An 18,712-nucleotide genomic window follows, 5' to 3' on the forward strand; every position below is an offset into this window, starting at 1 on the left:
GTAGATCTGCAAAAATGGTCTATGTAGATAAATTTTGGGGTAAGACTTTGAATTTACATTTTCCCCCCTTAGTCTGGGAAGTGAATTAAAACTTAAAATTTGAAATTATGACCCATTTCAACTGGCATGTTCAATAAAAAGTTTGAAACTAATGGTTATGCATTTTCTAATTATGAATGCTTCAAAAACTTTGAAAAATAAACAAGTTAGGTATATAGTTAATTTAAAAAAAAGAAAAACCTTACACAAAAGAAACTAGTGCAATTAATGTTAATCACTTTGATACTTAATAAGTTTGTTTATGGCATAATATCGTCGGCACTATGCTGAACTACCGAATGTGAAAATTGGCTCTTTTCAGGAGAGCCGAAACAATATTTTTGTCCACCAGACGCTTTAGTTATTTTCAATGTTTTGATTTTTATAAATAACATTAAGTGTAAATCTTATTGTTTGAAGTACAGTAAACTCTCGATTATCCACGAGCGGATTATCCGCGAAAGTCTCCGAAAAAAAAAATAGTTGAAAAATTTTGTTCTTCAAAAACGCGGATCTGAAATCAATTCGTCCCAGATTTTTTTTTCCCTTTCCCACAGTGCTCCTTCTCAAAAAACGTGAAAGTCGGTATGCACGTGCCTCAAGGGAAAGCGTTCAGCTGATTTCGGTAAAACACATGTGTTTACTGAAGACCCCTAGTTTATCCCCTAAGGAGCGTACGACATTATCCTTATCATCTGTTCCGATTGAGAACTCTCTGACAGGGGTGGTCTTTTTTGTTGTGGTCACTGTTATCACTTCTGGGCTGTTGAATGTTTTAGGTTGACGGAAAGTTCCTACTCATGATTTAAATTTTAGTTTATTTTAGTTCTGTAGAGCTTGAAATACAAATATTTTTTAATGTTGCCGCATCTCTTTTAAACGTTTCACATTTTATTTACAATACAATCATTCGCAAGCAAAAGATAATTTCTGTCTTCTTTACCTCTGGTTTTAAACCTTTTTCGCATTATCCGCGACTTTCGTTATCCGCGGTACTTGGGCCACTAATTCCACGGATAATGGGCAGTGTACAGTAGTAATAGCCCTTTTTGAGTACTACGGCAAACCATTGAATTTGAAAAACGAGATTCGCGATTTTTCACCTTCGTTTGTACCGAGTTTAGCATAGTGCCGATCATATTATCAAGTTTCGTTTTTTTTTTTGGATTACACAAAACACACACACACACACACATTACTTTTGTTTAGTACATTTCAAAAACTTAGAAACAACGGAGAGGAGTTGAAGTCGGACTGATTTTGAGGTAAAGAAGTCGGAGTCAGGAGTCGAAGGTTTAAAAATTCAACAGTCGGAGTTTATCATTTTCCCTTAAAATCTGCAACCATGCCAGTTCTTGTGGAATCAGAGTCGAAGGCTCTTTCCCGAAGTCGGAGTCGGTCATTTTTCTTCCGACTCCGTAGTCTTGCTTAGAACTGCTGGTGTGACTATTCATTTCAATAATTTAAATCTCGCTCACTACATTTTAACTTTTATTTTCTATTTCAAACATGCTTAGACGGCCCACACATTTTCCTCCAAATAGCTGTGATTTGTACGATGATATTTTAAAATCTAGGAATGAAATATGTTTGCGGCCCCTATGAAACTATCATGATTATTTATCTGATTAGCCCGGTTGCCTGCCGGCCCCATCCACCACCAGCTAGGCCTAATCGATGTAGACCTTTTATTACCATACAAATTAATTAAAAATCGTAAAAATTTGCACCTTTTCCAATTTTTTTAGCGCAAAATTTTTATCCATTTCCAGTTTCTATTTGTTATCAAATAAAATACTTGTAATGGGTTTTAGCAAAATAGGCTCTTCAAAAGATTTTCAATTTTTTTCTCTTGATTCTGCTTTTGCGCTAGCAAAACTTAGTAGTTGTAATCGTTTTCCCCTTTTCCATGCTTTCCCAAGTTATCCCGGAAAAATAACATAATGAAATAAAATATAAATAAATTTAATTTTATACATGTTCTGACTCGCGAGGTTCATCTTAATATAAAGCTAGGTATCGGGCTCAAGTTTCTTTTGAATTTTTTAACTTAATATTAGTTGCTCTTCTTTTGTTTGCTTAAGATGTGGGTCTCTCTGCTCCTCAATAAATATTTTGAGCTAGTTGATGAGCACCGCTATAACCTTGAGCCCTGGAGTTTCCCTCCGTAAATTTGTGTGTTTATAAGGTTTGATTACGGAAGGGGGGGAACCCTCCAACCCTCCCCCCTTCCGTAATCAAACAGGGGTCCGTTAGGAAACATGACCTAAAATTGTGTTTTCGATACTTTAATTTTAAAACTTTTTCGGGGGTGCACCTCGACTCTCACTCCCTATAAAATACCATTACAGATCGACTAAAAGTTCGTTTATTCGACTTCAATTTCTTAAAATTCTTTGGGGGTGAGCACCCAAATCCTTCTCTCCATGAAATTACCGAAGATCATCTAAAATTGCGTTTTCAGAGCTACAATTTCGAAAAATTTCTGGGGGAGAACCCCCGGACCCCCCTAATTTCTACAAGCACAACTAAATTCCTGTTGTTAAGTTTCTTTCTCTGCATAAAATTCTGTTGAGCACGCATTTATAATGATTTTACATCATAGTCAGACTTTTCGTCAATTCCTGATTCTCAGACAGTTCTAGTTTATTGATCTCGCGGTGACCCTGCTCACAAAAGCCTAGTTTCATGTTTTTCATTTTAAATTTGATTTTTTTCCCTACATATTTCATTTTATCTATTTTAAATTTTTTATTTTTTGCCTTTAATTTTTATAGGGAATTCGTGTTCTTAGAAGCAAAGAATGATTAGTTTCTTTATCACTTGAATTGGAGGGGTGCAGAGCCTGATTCCCGCAGGGGCATGTGGGGCATAGGCCCTTCCTCTTAGATTTCAGGGGGGGGGGGCTAAAATCCCCTTAATTTATCATGTTAATTAAAAATAAATAATGATTTCACTCAGAATCTAGAGTACAATGATATCATTGATAGTTTTGCAAATGCCAAAACAAGGAAAAAATCTATTTGTTGTTAAAAATTCGCCTTAAAAGTGTGATCTCTTTGCAAATCAGAAAACCACTCCAAATTCAGTCTGTATTTACTATTAAAAGTTATATGATAGATCATTTTGGTATTTACAGTTTACTGCAAAGTTTAACCACATTTATATGTTTATCGTATACTACTATATCTCTTCTACTTTTTAAATGTATATATTACATTGTGATATGAGGTGCCACTAAATTTAGTACGGTTGTGTAAAAACGCAAGTATCGAAATATTTTATTGCTTCAACATATAAAAAAAAAACTGTAATGGGAGGGGGGCACAAAATGATTTTCCTTAAATAGAAATGCGCCCCATGTCCAATGTCAGGATGATCAGGCTCTGGGGGGGGGGGGAATCTTTCATAGTGAAATTTGGCTATGCCCCCCTGTCGGGCAAGTTTGCCACCCTGTCGGGGATTTCCTAGCGCCACCACTGGCGTAGCAAGAAAATCTCAGTAGAGCGGGAGGGAAGAGGAGGGGGGGGGGGGTAAAGTGTTCATTCGAAATAGCCCTTACATACACGCATGCACAAAATACCGTATTGGGAGTGCTAGAGGGTAGTGAAGCCAAAAGCTGAGGGGTAATTCGAAACCTTTGCTCTGCCACTGTATCTATTAGCATTTAAAATTTCATTCCTGCATTAAAAGTCGCACAAAATTCGCTTATATAGCTGGTGCGATGTGGCGTAAAAACGAAACATTCAACAGGAACACATCATTAAAATTTCATACTCTAGAAGAAACATTTTCCAACTATAAATATGCATAACAACTTTATACAAGAAAAACAAATCAGCAAACATCATACCATAACGTTTTTGCGTGTATTGTAATAGTTGAGATAAAATCACTGCAATGTACTACACGCGTAAAATCTTGACTCTTTCGAACTCTTTTTTTTTTGAAGGAGTTGTGTCACGTTTCTTGCCGAGGTGTGATATCCATTTCACTATGAAACGTTAATACTATTCGCTCTTGAACAAAAGACAGGATTTTTCTGCTCTATTTATAACTAGTGGTACCCGTACGGCTTTGTCCGTAATAGAAAAATTAAAAGGTCGTTCGGTTCGCCTGTATATTTACAAATAATGTATGGTGAATTTTCTCGCCAATTGGCATGTACCCATGTTACAGTTCCACGTTATGATAATTTCATTATTTACTCGTCCATCTTAAGATATTTTTGTTCTTAAAATTTGCATAGAAAAAGAACTACGTCGAATTTTCGAAAAATCGCTTCGAGGTGCACACCCTCATGCTACGAACTAACTTTCTGCCAAATTTCATGAAAATCGGCCGAACGGTCTAGGCGCTATGCGCGTCACAGAGATCCTGACAGACAGAGGGACATTCAGTTTTATTATTAATAATATAATATAATATAATAATAATAAAGATAAAGATAATGCATTTTGTAAAACAGCGTAAAATTTGAATCTGTGTTTCACTTGAAAAATATGTATACCAAACATTATTTACACATTCCATAACAATTAAAAGAATTCGCCAGTGGTGCGTGTAGAATTTATTTAGCTCACTCAGGAAATTAAAGTTTTGTTCTCAAAATTCGTAATATTCTTTAGAAATAAATGGTCTTGATCATTTATGTGCCCTTCACGAGAACCCATATCCCCACCCCTAGTAGCCATTGAGGTACGACACAACGACGATTCTCCTGTCTTGCGAATAAATCCTTCGAAAAACGTCCCCTCCGCTAAAAGAATCGCAGCTATTTGACTGGCGCGCGAGTACACGAAGGAAGAAATCTTTCCTTAATGCTGTGTTTATACGTTTTCAATGTTAATGTTATCCTTGTTATTAGGCGAAACATGGGTAGAGCGAACAGCAGTGATATAATCACCGTCAGTAATATTTCGCGGACTGTATTGTTGCCATCATTGCGATGGACTCAACCTCTGCGTCGCCGGATCAGAGCTACGACTCCGACCTAAAGCTAACTATTTTTATTTATATAGTATTGCTACAAATGTGAAAGCTAAATACAGGTAGTAATTAGTAAACTCATATAAGTGTAAAAGAGGCGCTTTAAATATCAAATGACATCTTTATTTCTATTTCCTCTGTTTAAATCTTAATTAAAAGTTTCATATGAACAATTAAGCTCATATTTTCTAATTTTTCATCCTAAGCACTTAATTTTGGGGGCCGTATTTATGGTACAAACGGAAACGAAATTTTGTTCGACTCAAACATTCAAATTGTATTTTGGTAGTTCTGCGTGTAAAATATTTGTAATGTACATGAAATACACCACCAGCTCAGTCATTCCAGTCGAGGACCGCAGTTTTGTGCTGTAAAATCTTATTCACCAAATATCCTAAATAAACAAACAAACCACTGACGTAGACCGGAAGTAGCGAGTCTCATTTCCGGTTAAGCGCCAATCTCCATTGCTAGAGATAGGTGTTCATAGCGAAAGCGATTTTGTTGTGCTTCTTTAAAAAGCAGAATAATGTCTTCTGCGTATTTCAATGCATTAAATAAGAAAGACAAACTTAGTTATTGTTAAAAATTACCTTTCAATGGCTGTGACCTTACCGATCCTTTAGTAGATGGATGGCGAATCTATTGCTAACGATTGATGTTTACAGTGTTCAGGCAATTTTGTTTTCTTTCAGTTCTAGGTAGAATCATGTCTTTTGCGCATTTTAATGCATGAAATGAGTATAATAGGCTTTGCTATTCTCAAAAATTGTCGATATACGGATCTGATTTTCCTGATCCTTTAAATACAGAAATAAGAAAAAAAAAAAAAAAAAAACGAGTCTTCGTTTGCCGATCATTACCGCGATTTCTATGGTAAGCATTTATGAATACCTCCTAAACAGAAATAAAGTTGATACAAAGTCTGCTTTCAAGAATCACAAATCTACTGGATTGCAAGTACGTTGTGAATTGTAATTCCTATTCTTAAGTTGAAGCTATTTTTCAAAGATGGAAGCTTTTCTGCACTGTGTTCACACAGAATGGCTATGACAGGGAGTTTTGGTGTCATATTCAATCAATTCTCCTGTTGTAGCTTTTCAGTTCACACACACTTATTACAGTTGCTACCTAATTCTCAGGTTTGATATTTAATATATTTTATTACATATTTGTTCATCACTTTTTTTTTTTTTTGTTTAATCAACTTGCTTCTGTAGCAAGATTGATAGGCATAAAAAAAAAATTGAAAGATAACAAAATTTAAATTTAATCTCCGAGTGCTTTCTCCTGCGTTAAAATTGCTTTGAATGTAATACCAATAGCTGTACTATGATACTATACTATAACTTTAATTAATGTGTTTGTTTACCGATTGTCGAATATATCTAAATTTGTTTACAATTAGAGCGCCTAATATTAAAGTACTGTCAATAACTCGAAGTCCCAAGAGACGGGCTAAATGGTTCGAGTTATTGGTAGTTCGAGCTATGGGAAGTTTTTTTCTTATGAGGTAATGAATAGTGGTTCTTTATTTTAATCACACAAATCAAACTGTTTGAAACCCGTCAAAACACTGGAAACTTTCAGCTTTGCAGGAAGCAAATAAAAAATTGTTCAGGTTGAGTTTTTCTAATAATCAATTTAATATAGATCAATATAGATCTTCACACATTACAGTAAAAATACAAAGCTGATGAAATTAAGGTGAATGTTTCCAGCTCGTAAATACCTCGCACAAAGTGTGTTTACTACATAATATTCATTAAGATTCAATCCTTTCGCTTTAAAGCATTGGCTTTGATTCGACGATCAGGACCTTTAGAAATTTGAACATCTTTATTTCTGAAATCTTATTTGCTCCTGTCCTCATGCTGTACCCGAAAGCAGAACAACATACCCTCTTTTTACGAAAATTTTGCGCCTTTGAAATTCATGATTAATTTAAAAAGTTCAATCAAATTACAGATACGTAACCAGAGCAATTCGTCGTAAGAAGCAATACAAATAAGACTTCCGCCGGAAGTTTTAAGTGACCCCGTGCAGCCCTGCCACCTAGTGTTCAAAAGAGTAAGCGTGGCTTGGAATTTGGTGAATAACTAATATGCACGAAACTGCAGTCCTCGGCTGGAATGACTGAGCTGGCGGTGTATGTCATGTATTTCTGGCCTGAGCCCTGGCTAATGGGCGTAACTTAATGAATATTTGTAATGTGTTTTTAAGAAATTATCAGGTATTTTTAAAGGGTGTGGCAAAGCTGCGACATTGGTGACAAAACACCGATGGTTCAAAATATCGATGTTCAAATGTTTAAAATCGATTTACTTTCGATGCTCAACATCGAATGCTTTTCGATGACGTCGATAATTACTGACATATCGTAGAAAAAAATCAGATTTTTTAAATGCGAACCTATACATAGCAAATTCAAGATGCTTTCGTGGTAGAAGTGAACTTTCAGCTTGTATATGCTACTTCATAGCAAGAGACTTTTGAACAGTCAAAGAAACGTGCACGGGCGTAGGGGGTCATAACTGCTGAAGAGAGTCCCAGATTGAGGATTTGCAATCGTATATTACACTGTAAAAACGATTCAGAAACGTTCCCGGAAGATAATAGGCAGCTGATGTGCTCAATTTCCGCCAGTAACATATCTCGCAAAAACCAGAAAATTTTTCCGCTAAAATTCAGTAACCTTCGTGAAATTATCCCGAAAAATTTAGAAATCTTCCCGTTTAAAGCCAGTTGTGTCTCTGGAACTTCAGAATGATCTTAGTTAGGATAATGTAAGAGCTTGGCACCTTCCTGATTTATCAAGACGGCAGTTCCAAACGCAATATTGCAAACACGGCCATAGGTGTGAAGTATATCACTTGCTTGCAACTTTTGCAATGCTACGTAGTTCAAAGACTTACTCACGCATAATCAGTCTGGACGAGCCATAAATAAACAAAAGCCGATATATTTTACAAATACTCTCAGTTATTCTTTAAACTGGGAGCTAAAAATGTTTTTTACAACAAAGAGAAGTCAGCATTCGTGCAACTTAAAGAAATTCAGGAAACTTTTTGACAATGATACTTGACATTTCCAGGAAGTGGATAAAACCATTGAAATCCCGAAACGTTACGCCGAAATACTCAGTAACGTTTCGAAATTTTTTTACAGTGTACTGATAACCATTCCGGTAATTTCCGTTTGTGTGCTCATATTTCAATGAGGGTCCCCTCTGAAATTTGAAACTGGACCTGCCCTTGCAAAGCAAAATCAGTAATAATAATAATAACAATACATAATTTACATTTAATCATTAGTGTCACGAACTACATATACACTGTAAAAAAATTCCAAAACGCTACTGAGTTTTTCCTTGTAACGTTTTGGGATTTCAACAGTTTTTATCCACTTCCTGGAAATATCAAGTATAATTTTAAAAAAAGTTTCTCAAATTGCTACAAGTTGGAGGAATGCAAACTTCCCACTGATGAGAAAAGTATTTTTAGCTCCCAGTTTAAAGACTAACTGAGCGTGTTTATAAAGTGTATCAGCTTCCATTCGTTTGCGGCCTGTCCAGACCAATAAAGCATCCAAAGGGCGCAAATCAGTCTATGGACTGCGTAGCATTACAGGTAAGTAAAATTCTCGATATATACTTGCAGTTCTGTTTTCTATACTATTTTCCTTCACTTAAAAAATTTCCTTTTTTAAACGATTCATCTTCAACTCCCAATGCATCTTAAATCCGAATAACAATATGTGCAAAAATTTTGAAAATGTTGAGCTGTATGTTATAAAATAGAGTAGGTTTTTTTTTATTTCTACAAACGTTTTTGCACGCATTATATGCATAAATAAATGTCTCAAGCACCCTGGGTTATAAGGTAAAACATGCGCAATGTAGGAATGTAATATGTACTCCATTGCATTAATGCATATTTTTGATAATCTTAATTGACATCTAGTTCAATGGTAGTCGAGTGGGATGGATCGAGGAGCGTTAAATTTAACAGTATAGTTGCTATTTCCGTTACAGTATTGATCAGTATTTCTATTAAGATGATGAGTGATAAGTTCTTTTATTCATCATGCAATGATTCCTCCGAGGAAGGAGAGGGAAGAATGGCACATTATATCATTAACTTACACTCTATAACAGAAAAATCGACGCACCAAGAAGCAATCTTCCGATTGCTTTGAAATTTTGCATGCATGAGTATTTTGACCAGATATGCAAATGATTGAAATTTGGTGTCCAATGAATAAATAGTTTGATCTCCAGCGTGTCGAAACTGCGCATCCAGCAGATGTATATAAAGAGCAGTTCTTGAACAGTTGTTAAAACTTTCGGTTTGATTGCGATTCAGATTACCTCTCAACAACTTAAAAATGCCTCGCCGCATGGTTTGTGCTCATTACGAGCAACTGTTAGGGTTTAAAAGCGGTCGTATCATTGGATTGAAAGAGGCCGGTTGGTCAAATCGGAAAAATAGCTCGTCATTTGAGTCGAAGCGATGCGGCAATTCGAAGATGTTGGGAAAGATGGGTGGAAAATGGCATAGTTCAGCGTCAGGATGGTAGCGGTCGATCGTGATGACAGAGTGATTGTCCGATCAGCTGTTACAGCGCTTTCTTCATCTGCATCAACCATCAGACGTTCAACCCAAACACCAGTGTCCATCATGACCACTTAAAGACGGTTGAGACAACGAAATCTACCCTCGCGCCGATCGTTACGCCACCTGCCACTGACGATTACACACTGCCGAGCCAGATTACAGTGGTGCATGGGTCTATTAGGTTGGAATGATGCCGACTGGGGACGACTCTCAGCCGACTGGGGACTGAAAAACAGTAAAGACATGTTATTTTAACTTTATTATAAAGTTTTATTGATATTATATTAAAATTTATGTTGTTTTGTTGGTCTTAGACGCAGATACTAATTTAAAAAAAAAGTAATTTACATTATTTCTTTAAATACTTATTTATGTAACAGAGGACAAGTTTTCTATTTTGTATACTTATGTAAAAGAGTGAACATACCTGTTACAATTCGAATATTACGATTAATCCAAGGAAACAGACAAACATACAAATTTTGCGTCTATACATTTGCCCAACTGTTACTTTAGCGAAGCGTCCCGCTTCCAACTGTGTCATGACGATCATCGGAGACGTGTTTGGAGGCACCCAGGGCAGAGGGGGGATCTTGGTTTCACGTTTGCACGTCACACCGGCCCTCAACAAGGCATTATGGTCTGGGGTGCCATTTCCTTTGATAAGTAGACCCTTTTGGTCGTAGTTGGAAGTACACTTACTGCACAGTTTTACGTCGACGACATCCTAAGACCTGTCTCCCATCGAGCATGTCTGGGATATGATGGGATGGCGATTGCATCTGGCAAAGAATGTTGATAACCTCGTCCGACAATTGGAGCGAATTTGGCCGGAAATATCGCAGGACACCGTCCGGGAGCTTTATCGGTGTTTGCCACGCCGCTTGTATCCAGGCTAGAGGCGGGTCAATACCTTATTGAACTTATTACTGTAATTCTGATATAAGTTATTCAATTGTTCTGAGAATTCAATCATATACTATTCTGTGCATTGTCTTCCTATCAACCAATTTTCGTCTCAATCGGATCACTCCTTCTTGGTGCGTTGATTTTTTTTTGCTATAGAGTGTATATCGTTTCACTTTTCAGTGCTGGCTGCACAATTTGTCCAAGTCGGGCTAAATTTTGAAACTGCCGTCCTTAGCCATCATTTTTACTATGTTTATATGGAGTTTCAACGAGAAAAGCTCAGAAGTGAGGTGTATTTGCCATTTCTAAGAAGTTTCCGCTATGGGCTAGAGCCTCGGTTTGCTCCCCCTCCCCCTTTTTCGATACTGTCGCTTTCGGCGCAAATTTTCATCAAAATATACGAGAAATTAAACTATTTAAAGGAAAATAATATACCTTCTCAAAGCAATCCCTTTTTACTTCCTTTTACAAAAATGGAAGTATTGTTTTCGCAAAAAATATTTCCCTCAAAAATCGATCTTAATTTCCATTTTACTCACCCCCGAATGAATGTTGAGTTTTTCGACTCGACCACACGTGGATAAGTGCCTAAGAACACGCGAAATATCCATTTTGACGATTCCCGAGTTAATTACGAGTTTTCGCGTGACGTCTCTATGTACGTATGTATGTGCGGATGTGCTACGTATGTCGCATAACTCAAGAGGGGTATGGCTTAGAAAGTTGAAATTTGGTACGTAGACTCTTGGAGGGATCTAGTTGTGCGCCGCCCCTTTTGGTTGCATTCGGGTGTTTCCAAAGGGGTCTTTTCCCCTTTTTGGGGGGAAATCATTGTTAATTTCGATGTAAACTCAATTGGTGTTATAATTTGGCGGACACTTGGCGATATATCGCCAGCATTTTGGTCGCCAACTTGACAACAAATTTGGCGTTTTTTTTTAAATCTGTTTTCAATTTGACCACTGTTGGTGATATTTAGAAAGTGAACTATTGAATCACATTATAAATGCCAATAATGGGGAAATGACATTAAATTGGAGTAAAAGGAAGTTATGTGATGCACACATCAGCTCGTTAGTTAATACAGCTCTGCCGCCATAAGCTGGTTACAGAGGAGAACCAGTAAATATACGATACGAATCGAAGGTGTAACGAAGAGAGGGAGAGGTGGGATACCTCTCCTATAATCAAATAAAATTTATAGCAGTGATAGTGCTAATCAGAAGTTTCTGTTTGAAAATTATTGTTTGCAACCCATGCAGTTGTGTTAATCATTATTAAAAATTGATAATGCTGTGGGGGAATGATAAGCGTTGTACCAAGCATTTACAAGCGGAATGAAGTTAAATGGGTTTGATTTATAATTTAGGGAACTGCTCAAAAACAGAAATGTGTGCTAGAAATTTTGCAAAAACTTTAGTATTTCACTGAATACCGTTTGCTAAATGCTATCTTCAACATTTTTTTTTTTTCATTGATTTATATTAAGATTATCAATGTATCAAATCGTAAATCACACTTGAAAAACTTTTACCGTTAAAATATTTAAGAAATACCATTGTGAAAAAACACACGCGTCTGTGAATATGTTCGTTTTTCTTTATTTGAAAGTCTATAATTCTACCTTAAATTTGGAGGATGCAAACTTTCCGATGCAAACGAGATGCAAACTTTAAGAAAAAATGGAGGAGGGTAACGATTTGAGTGAGCTGCACCGTACTTCTTGCAGTTGCAAACGAATATTTTACTTTTATATTTGAAAGTAAAAGCGTTTCGATGCTACAAAAGATTAAAAGCAGAAGAACCAGGATTCCCTGGGGCTCGGGAGGGTCATTGCGCAGGATACTCAACTGAAATTTTTAAGTAAGCGTGTTTTCATAGGTAGTTTTCTTGTTTTCTTTCTTTCTTTCTTTTTTTTTTTTTTTTTTTTGTGGTGGAGGGAGGATGGTTTTTGTTTTATTTGTAGGAGGCGTAAATCATTGCTCTTGGGGGGATGGGCACCGATAGGAAAATTGCATGGGTATGTGAAGCACTTTGGAAAAAGCTATCTTTATATTTTCAATTATCAATTTTCTTTAAAAACAAAAAAGTAAATGACCATAAGGCATTCTTGAAAAACTTGATTTGAGCGCTTCAACATGAAGAATAAGCAAGATACTTTTGCTTAAGAGTAATAATACGTTGAATAAAGTGTTGATTAGGCTAAGTATTGAATTTTCTTTCAAAAATGAAGTGAAAAGAAATGTAGTTGTAAGCAAACCGTTTGGAAAGACAAATAAATATTTTTCAAAGAGAAAGAAAAAATGACGCAGCGCATATCAAATAGCCAGCTTAGCTGGCATAGGACAACAACAATAACTACATCAATAAGGCTGAGCGTTTTACAGGGCCCTGTCCGACCTGTGGGGAGACACTGGGGTGTTAAATATGGCTGTATGTCAATCCCCAGCATGTCACGGCCGCCGAAATAGTACTGCCCTCTTCCTACAACGAGGCCTTTCCCCGAAAAAAGAGAAAAAAGACTATTAAAAACAACTCTCCTTCAAAATTCCAATAGCACAGCCATGACACCCTTTCCCTCCTCGCGAGAACGCTCCGACAAAGCTATTATCAGTATTCCATTACAAGTTATCAAATAAAAACCTTTATTTTTATTAGTCTAAATCTAATCTCTCTCAGTGAGAGGACAGTGTGTAGTATGAAATCCTAGAACCCTTGGCTTTTTACCGCACTGCGAATCCTAACATGGTAATAACTATACAGTTAATACAGAAATACCTAAAGTTTTTATGAAGACGCATAGTTTCATATGCATTGCTCAGAAATATTAGTTTTAAATATTTAACCTCTAAAGAGTCTGAAAAGAAAAAGAAAAAAAACATGCATAATATGTTGGGTGAAGAATACAACTCTTAGAGCAATTGTTACAAATACACATTTACGTTACTTCAGAAGTAAGAAACATTATTTTTGATAATTGAGCCACGAAATAGACTTGATTTGTTTAAATGTGGATTGAATCCTTACAAATACAAATACAAATGTGACGACCAGCATTAGGCTCTGGGCCCAGCTAGACTGGTCCTAGTCAATTTACAATCCCCAGTGAAGATCAATGGTCCTCTTAAAACTATCTACTCCCTTGCTCATTACCACCTCTTCCGGTAAGCTGTTCCAAGGTTCCACTACCCTGCTATAATAATAATTTTTCCTAATATCCATGTTTGCCTGAGATTTAAATAGCTTAAAACAATGAACCCTTGTCCTCTTTTCAGTGCTTAACTTCAACCCCGTAACATCTTTCATTTTAATAAACTTGAACAACTGAATCATGTCCCCTCGGTCTCTTCTTTGCTCAAGACTGTATAGGGTGGAACGAAAATGACCTTAAATTTTTTTTTCAATTTTTTTGGTTTGCCGTAGGGGGGAAAAGTTGTCATTTAAGTTTAAAAAAAAGCAGAAGAAATTTCATTGCTTTACTACAACATCTTTAGGTGCCGCAACAAGCTTAAAGTTTGATAATAACCGAAATTTCCATTTAACAATGAAATTCCTTTTTATGCTTTCCTACTGTATATAACGGCACAAAATATGGCAGTAAATGCATTTTTTAAGCATTATGTTAGGAAAAAAATACTAATTACAAAATACAGTTAAAAAAAAATCATAATCTTTACTAATAATAAAGCTGAAAGTCTGTCTAGAGATCTAGATCTCTGTCTGGATCTATGTGACACGCATAGCGCCTAAACTTTTCGGCTGATTTTCATGAAATTTGGCACAAAGTTAGTTTGTAGCATGGGAATTTGCACCTCGAAGCGATTTTTCGAAAATTCGATTTTGTTCTTTTCTATTCCAATTTTAATCACATTTACCCGAGCAAAATTATGAGATGGGCGAGTAAATTACCAAGTTGTCATAACGTGGAACCGTAACATGGGTAAGGCAATTGGCGAGAAATTCTTCTTACATTATTTGTAAACATACAAGCAAACCAAATGACCTTTTAATTTTTCTACAACGGGCAAAGCCGTGCGGGTATCACTAGTATACTATAAAAGACATTAACAATTCCATTTTTACCATTTAAAGTATTCTTAATGATTGTAAATAAATGGTTAAACCTGTATGATGTTTGCGTCTACTTCTTTGACACATCAAAGTGGTTTTTTTTTTTTTTTTTTTTTTTTTTTTTTTTTTTTTTTGTACCAAACAACTCTTTCTTCCAAATAACTCTTGAGTCAATTTTTCGTCTCCTACGACTGCAACATACTTTTTAAGAGCCGCTTAGTGGTTACAAGTTTCACTTTGAGGGATTCACTATACAAATGTTTTACCAAGGGGGGTTCGGTTATTTCATTTTCACCCTACGAGATCAAATCGATGTAATCTTTGGCAGCAAAAATTATTTGTTGAACTTTAAACTTCTTAACCCCGCCTCTACTTTGTGTTCTTGCATTCAACACACGTCGTAATCCAAATTCTCCTACATTTCTACACTCTTTGCTTAACATAGCCAGATGGAGATTTTCTGTTGCATCAAAATACCCATTTCTTTATATAACCCGGTCTATAATGTTCTTAAAATCACGAGAGAGATATCGTGAATGTAAGATACGTTCAAATAAATGTTTAGAGTCGTAAGTACGAGAAGGTTTTAACTTGATCTTAAACCACACAGGAGCATACGCTTTGCCCACTTGATCCGTACAAGAAATGGATCCTTTCTTAAAAACGTATGAATGAATAATGATTACTATTAATATATTTCAGTGTTATTATTTGTTTCAAACAATTTTAGCGAAATGCCACGCCTATATAAAGGAAACTATACTTTACTACACTTTAACAATGTACTGAGTCAGAGTCTTGAGATTTTCAGTCGGATTTTTAGTTGCCACGTACAATTGAAATATACGGTTTGCAAATGTAAGTCATCTGGAGTGGGGAAGTTTTCCCAGGTTCCTTGAAGATAAATCTAGTGAGCAAGTCCCACTTGATATAGTGACAAACATATCCAATACATATTTGTGATCGGTACTTATGTCCTGTATGTTCTCAAAAAGAACGTTATTTTCAATAGGTAAGGAAGTAACCACAGGAAGATTAGAACAGGTTTCTAGCTGTTGACCTATTTTGTCTTTAAATTCGTTTGATTCTTTTTTTTTTTACCATCTAAGAATCCATCTTATATATATATAAATCTCGTGTCACGATGTTTGTTCGGGGTAAACTCTGAAACTACTGAACCGATTTTTATCAAATTTCATACGTATCTGTAATTTGGTCCAACTTAAAAGATAGGATGGTTTTTATAATTTTTTATTGCAAATCAAATGTTTATTTTACATTAATAGTGTGCACTGATTGTTTGGTTCTGTAAATTCTTGATAGATGGCGCTGTAAGTTGATTCATCCTCGAAAATTTTATTCTTGAGTTAATTAAAACTTACAAATGATACTATATTACGGATATTGATGGTTATGAACAATATCGCCGTAGAAAGGGGGAGTATAGAGGCCACACTTTTCAATCTCAACGTCAAATTCTACAAATCAAGTTGAAATTGATAAACAGAGGGTAGTTCCATACTCACCATTGCTTTTAAAAACGTATGAGGCTCATATAAATGTCGAGTTTTGCAGTTCCGTGAAATCCATTAAATACATTGTCAAATAAGTTATTAAAGGTATTTAGTATGTTGGATTTGAGGTAAGAGATATTGACGAAATAACACGATGAGCGATGAGTGGATATATAAGCAGCAACGAAGCTATCTGGCTTAACTTTATACGAAAGACACCCTTCTGAACAGCAACTTACAACACATCTTGAAAACGGTCAACGAGTATATTTTACTCGTTGACCGATATTTTTTACGAAGAGCACTTGAACCACCAAAAACGACCCTGATTTTTTTTTTTTTTTTTACATTGTCAAAAAGCTAATGTGTTTGGCCCAATTCTCAGAAATAAAATTATTTACCAAAATTCCACGCTATTTTGCATGCACTGTAAACACATTCGAAATGTCACTGATTATTTCCGTGGAATATGTTGGGATTTCACAGGTTCTCAACAATTTTATTTGGAAATCAAGTATCTGCTTCAAAAAGTTTCCTGATTTGCTACAAACGTAATGAATGCAGACTTCTCACCGTTGCGAAAAATATTTTTATTTTCCAGTTTAAAGATTATTTGAGCGTATTTCTTAAGTGTATCGGCTTCTGTTCGATTATGTTCAGTCTACATTGACTAAACTATCAATGAGAGTGAAGAAGCCTCTGGATTCTGTAGCTGCGCAGGAATCGTAAACGAATTAGGCCATGATACTTGCTTGCAAGTCTGTGTTACCTTTCTCCATGCTAGCAGCATCACTGTTGGAGCTTTCTTGGAAAAGTAGAGATGTGTCAAGCTTTGTATTCAGCTTACCTAAGTTTTTTCTGAAGGGTCCAGCGACACGACTGGCTTTTAGCCAAGGACATTACAGAATTCTTCAAAAAGATTCCCGATAATATTAGGAAGGTCAATGAATTTTAGTGACGAACTGACTTTACTACCGTCGTCGTCTTCCGTCCAGATTTACGTAACTCCCTATGGGAACAAAGGAGTCTCTGGATTCCGTAACTTTCGAAGAGTAACAAGCAAGTAGAATTCTTTGTGCATGCCTGAAAGTATTTTTTAGCAGTGGCTATGGTTGCGGTAATGCTTTTGGTACTTTCTTCGTAAGTCGAAAAATATGCCAAGCTATTATTTTTAATCTTACTTCGGTTCTCTTTAAAGGTTTCAGAGAAATGATTGTCTCGAATCAGAGAGGTTTCGGAATTCTTCAAAAAGACTTCAGGATAATTTTAGGAAGGTTTCTGACTTTTAGTGGGATACGCTCCTATTTTTTTCAACGATATGTTACTAGCAGAAATTGGGCGTATTCGCTGCCCATTATTTTTCAGGACGTTTCTTAATTGTTTTTACAGTGTTGAATAAAATCAAAAAAATCATGGAAGCCACGCAAACAAAGAACACAACATTCATCAATCTCGGGCATAGTTAAAAATTAAAGCAAAGACATTGGGACCAAAGCTTCATCCAAAATACAGTGAATGTTGTTTTTGCATTTGTTTTCTTTAAACATTCCCTAAAACACGGGAATATTTGCGGACCGTTAATTGTCGAGTGTTTAATACATAGCACGATGCATTTCGCGAATTGTAATTATTGGTAGCACACAATGATTGGGAGTTGCATTTTCTAATGCAGGTTTTGCATAATGATAAACAGTATTCGTCATTTGTTTAAGATAATTTTGACGTCATAATACCCAACACAATCATCAATTCTGTGGGGAAACTATATAAATTTTATGCTTGAAGATGTACTCCATAGAGTTAAACAAACACACCGATGTCCAAATATAGATTCTACACCAAAGACGTACAATGAAGCTTTAGTGTTGATTGAAGATTTATACATTTCAATTTCAAATTTGTTGTTTACTTATTATAGTGTGATATCACCTGATCGATTGGTCACCGACTTAGTTGACACTGATTTGCAACGAGAAAAAACAGTGCAATGACGCTGTCTTAGCTACAATTATTGTGAAAAATGATCCATTACTGACAGCTGAAAATAAAATCATAATCAGATTGTGCTGACCGTTGATGCTGCTGAACAAAGCTATACAGTTGTCGATGAAAACAATGCCGTAAACATTCCAACTGAATTTTTAAATTCTCTGGATATACCAGGAATGCCACTAGACGATTTTCGGTTGAAAATTCGTTCACCAATTATTCTTTTTCACAGTTTAAACCAGGGTTGGCCGGATTGGATCCAATTGGGTTGGACCCAATGGGTTTTTTTGAAAAAACCCATTTAAAAAAACCCATTATTTAGCCCACTTTTGGGTTTTTTTTAATTTTTTGAGAAGTTTTTTTAAAAAAGTAATTAATTTAAATACTTTTACAATTTAAACTTCTATTTTATTTGTTCTTCACCACAGACAATGGACATAAAAAATGAATTTTGACTTTTAATAGTATTTCATAATTCTTAACGGCATTAAAAATACTTCAAAGATTAAAAAAATATATATTTAACTTTTATCTTTAACTGGTCAATAAATAACTCAAATTATCTTGACTAAGTCCTGTCACGTC

Source organism: Uloborus diversus, chromosome 8 (assembly GCF_026930045.1).
Source record: "Uloborus diversus isolate 005 chromosome 8, Udiv.v.3.1, whole genome shotgun sequence".
NCBI classification, from domain to species: domain Eukaryota; kingdom Metazoa; phylum Arthropoda; class Arachnida; order Araneae; family Uloboridae; genus Uloborus; species Uloborus diversus.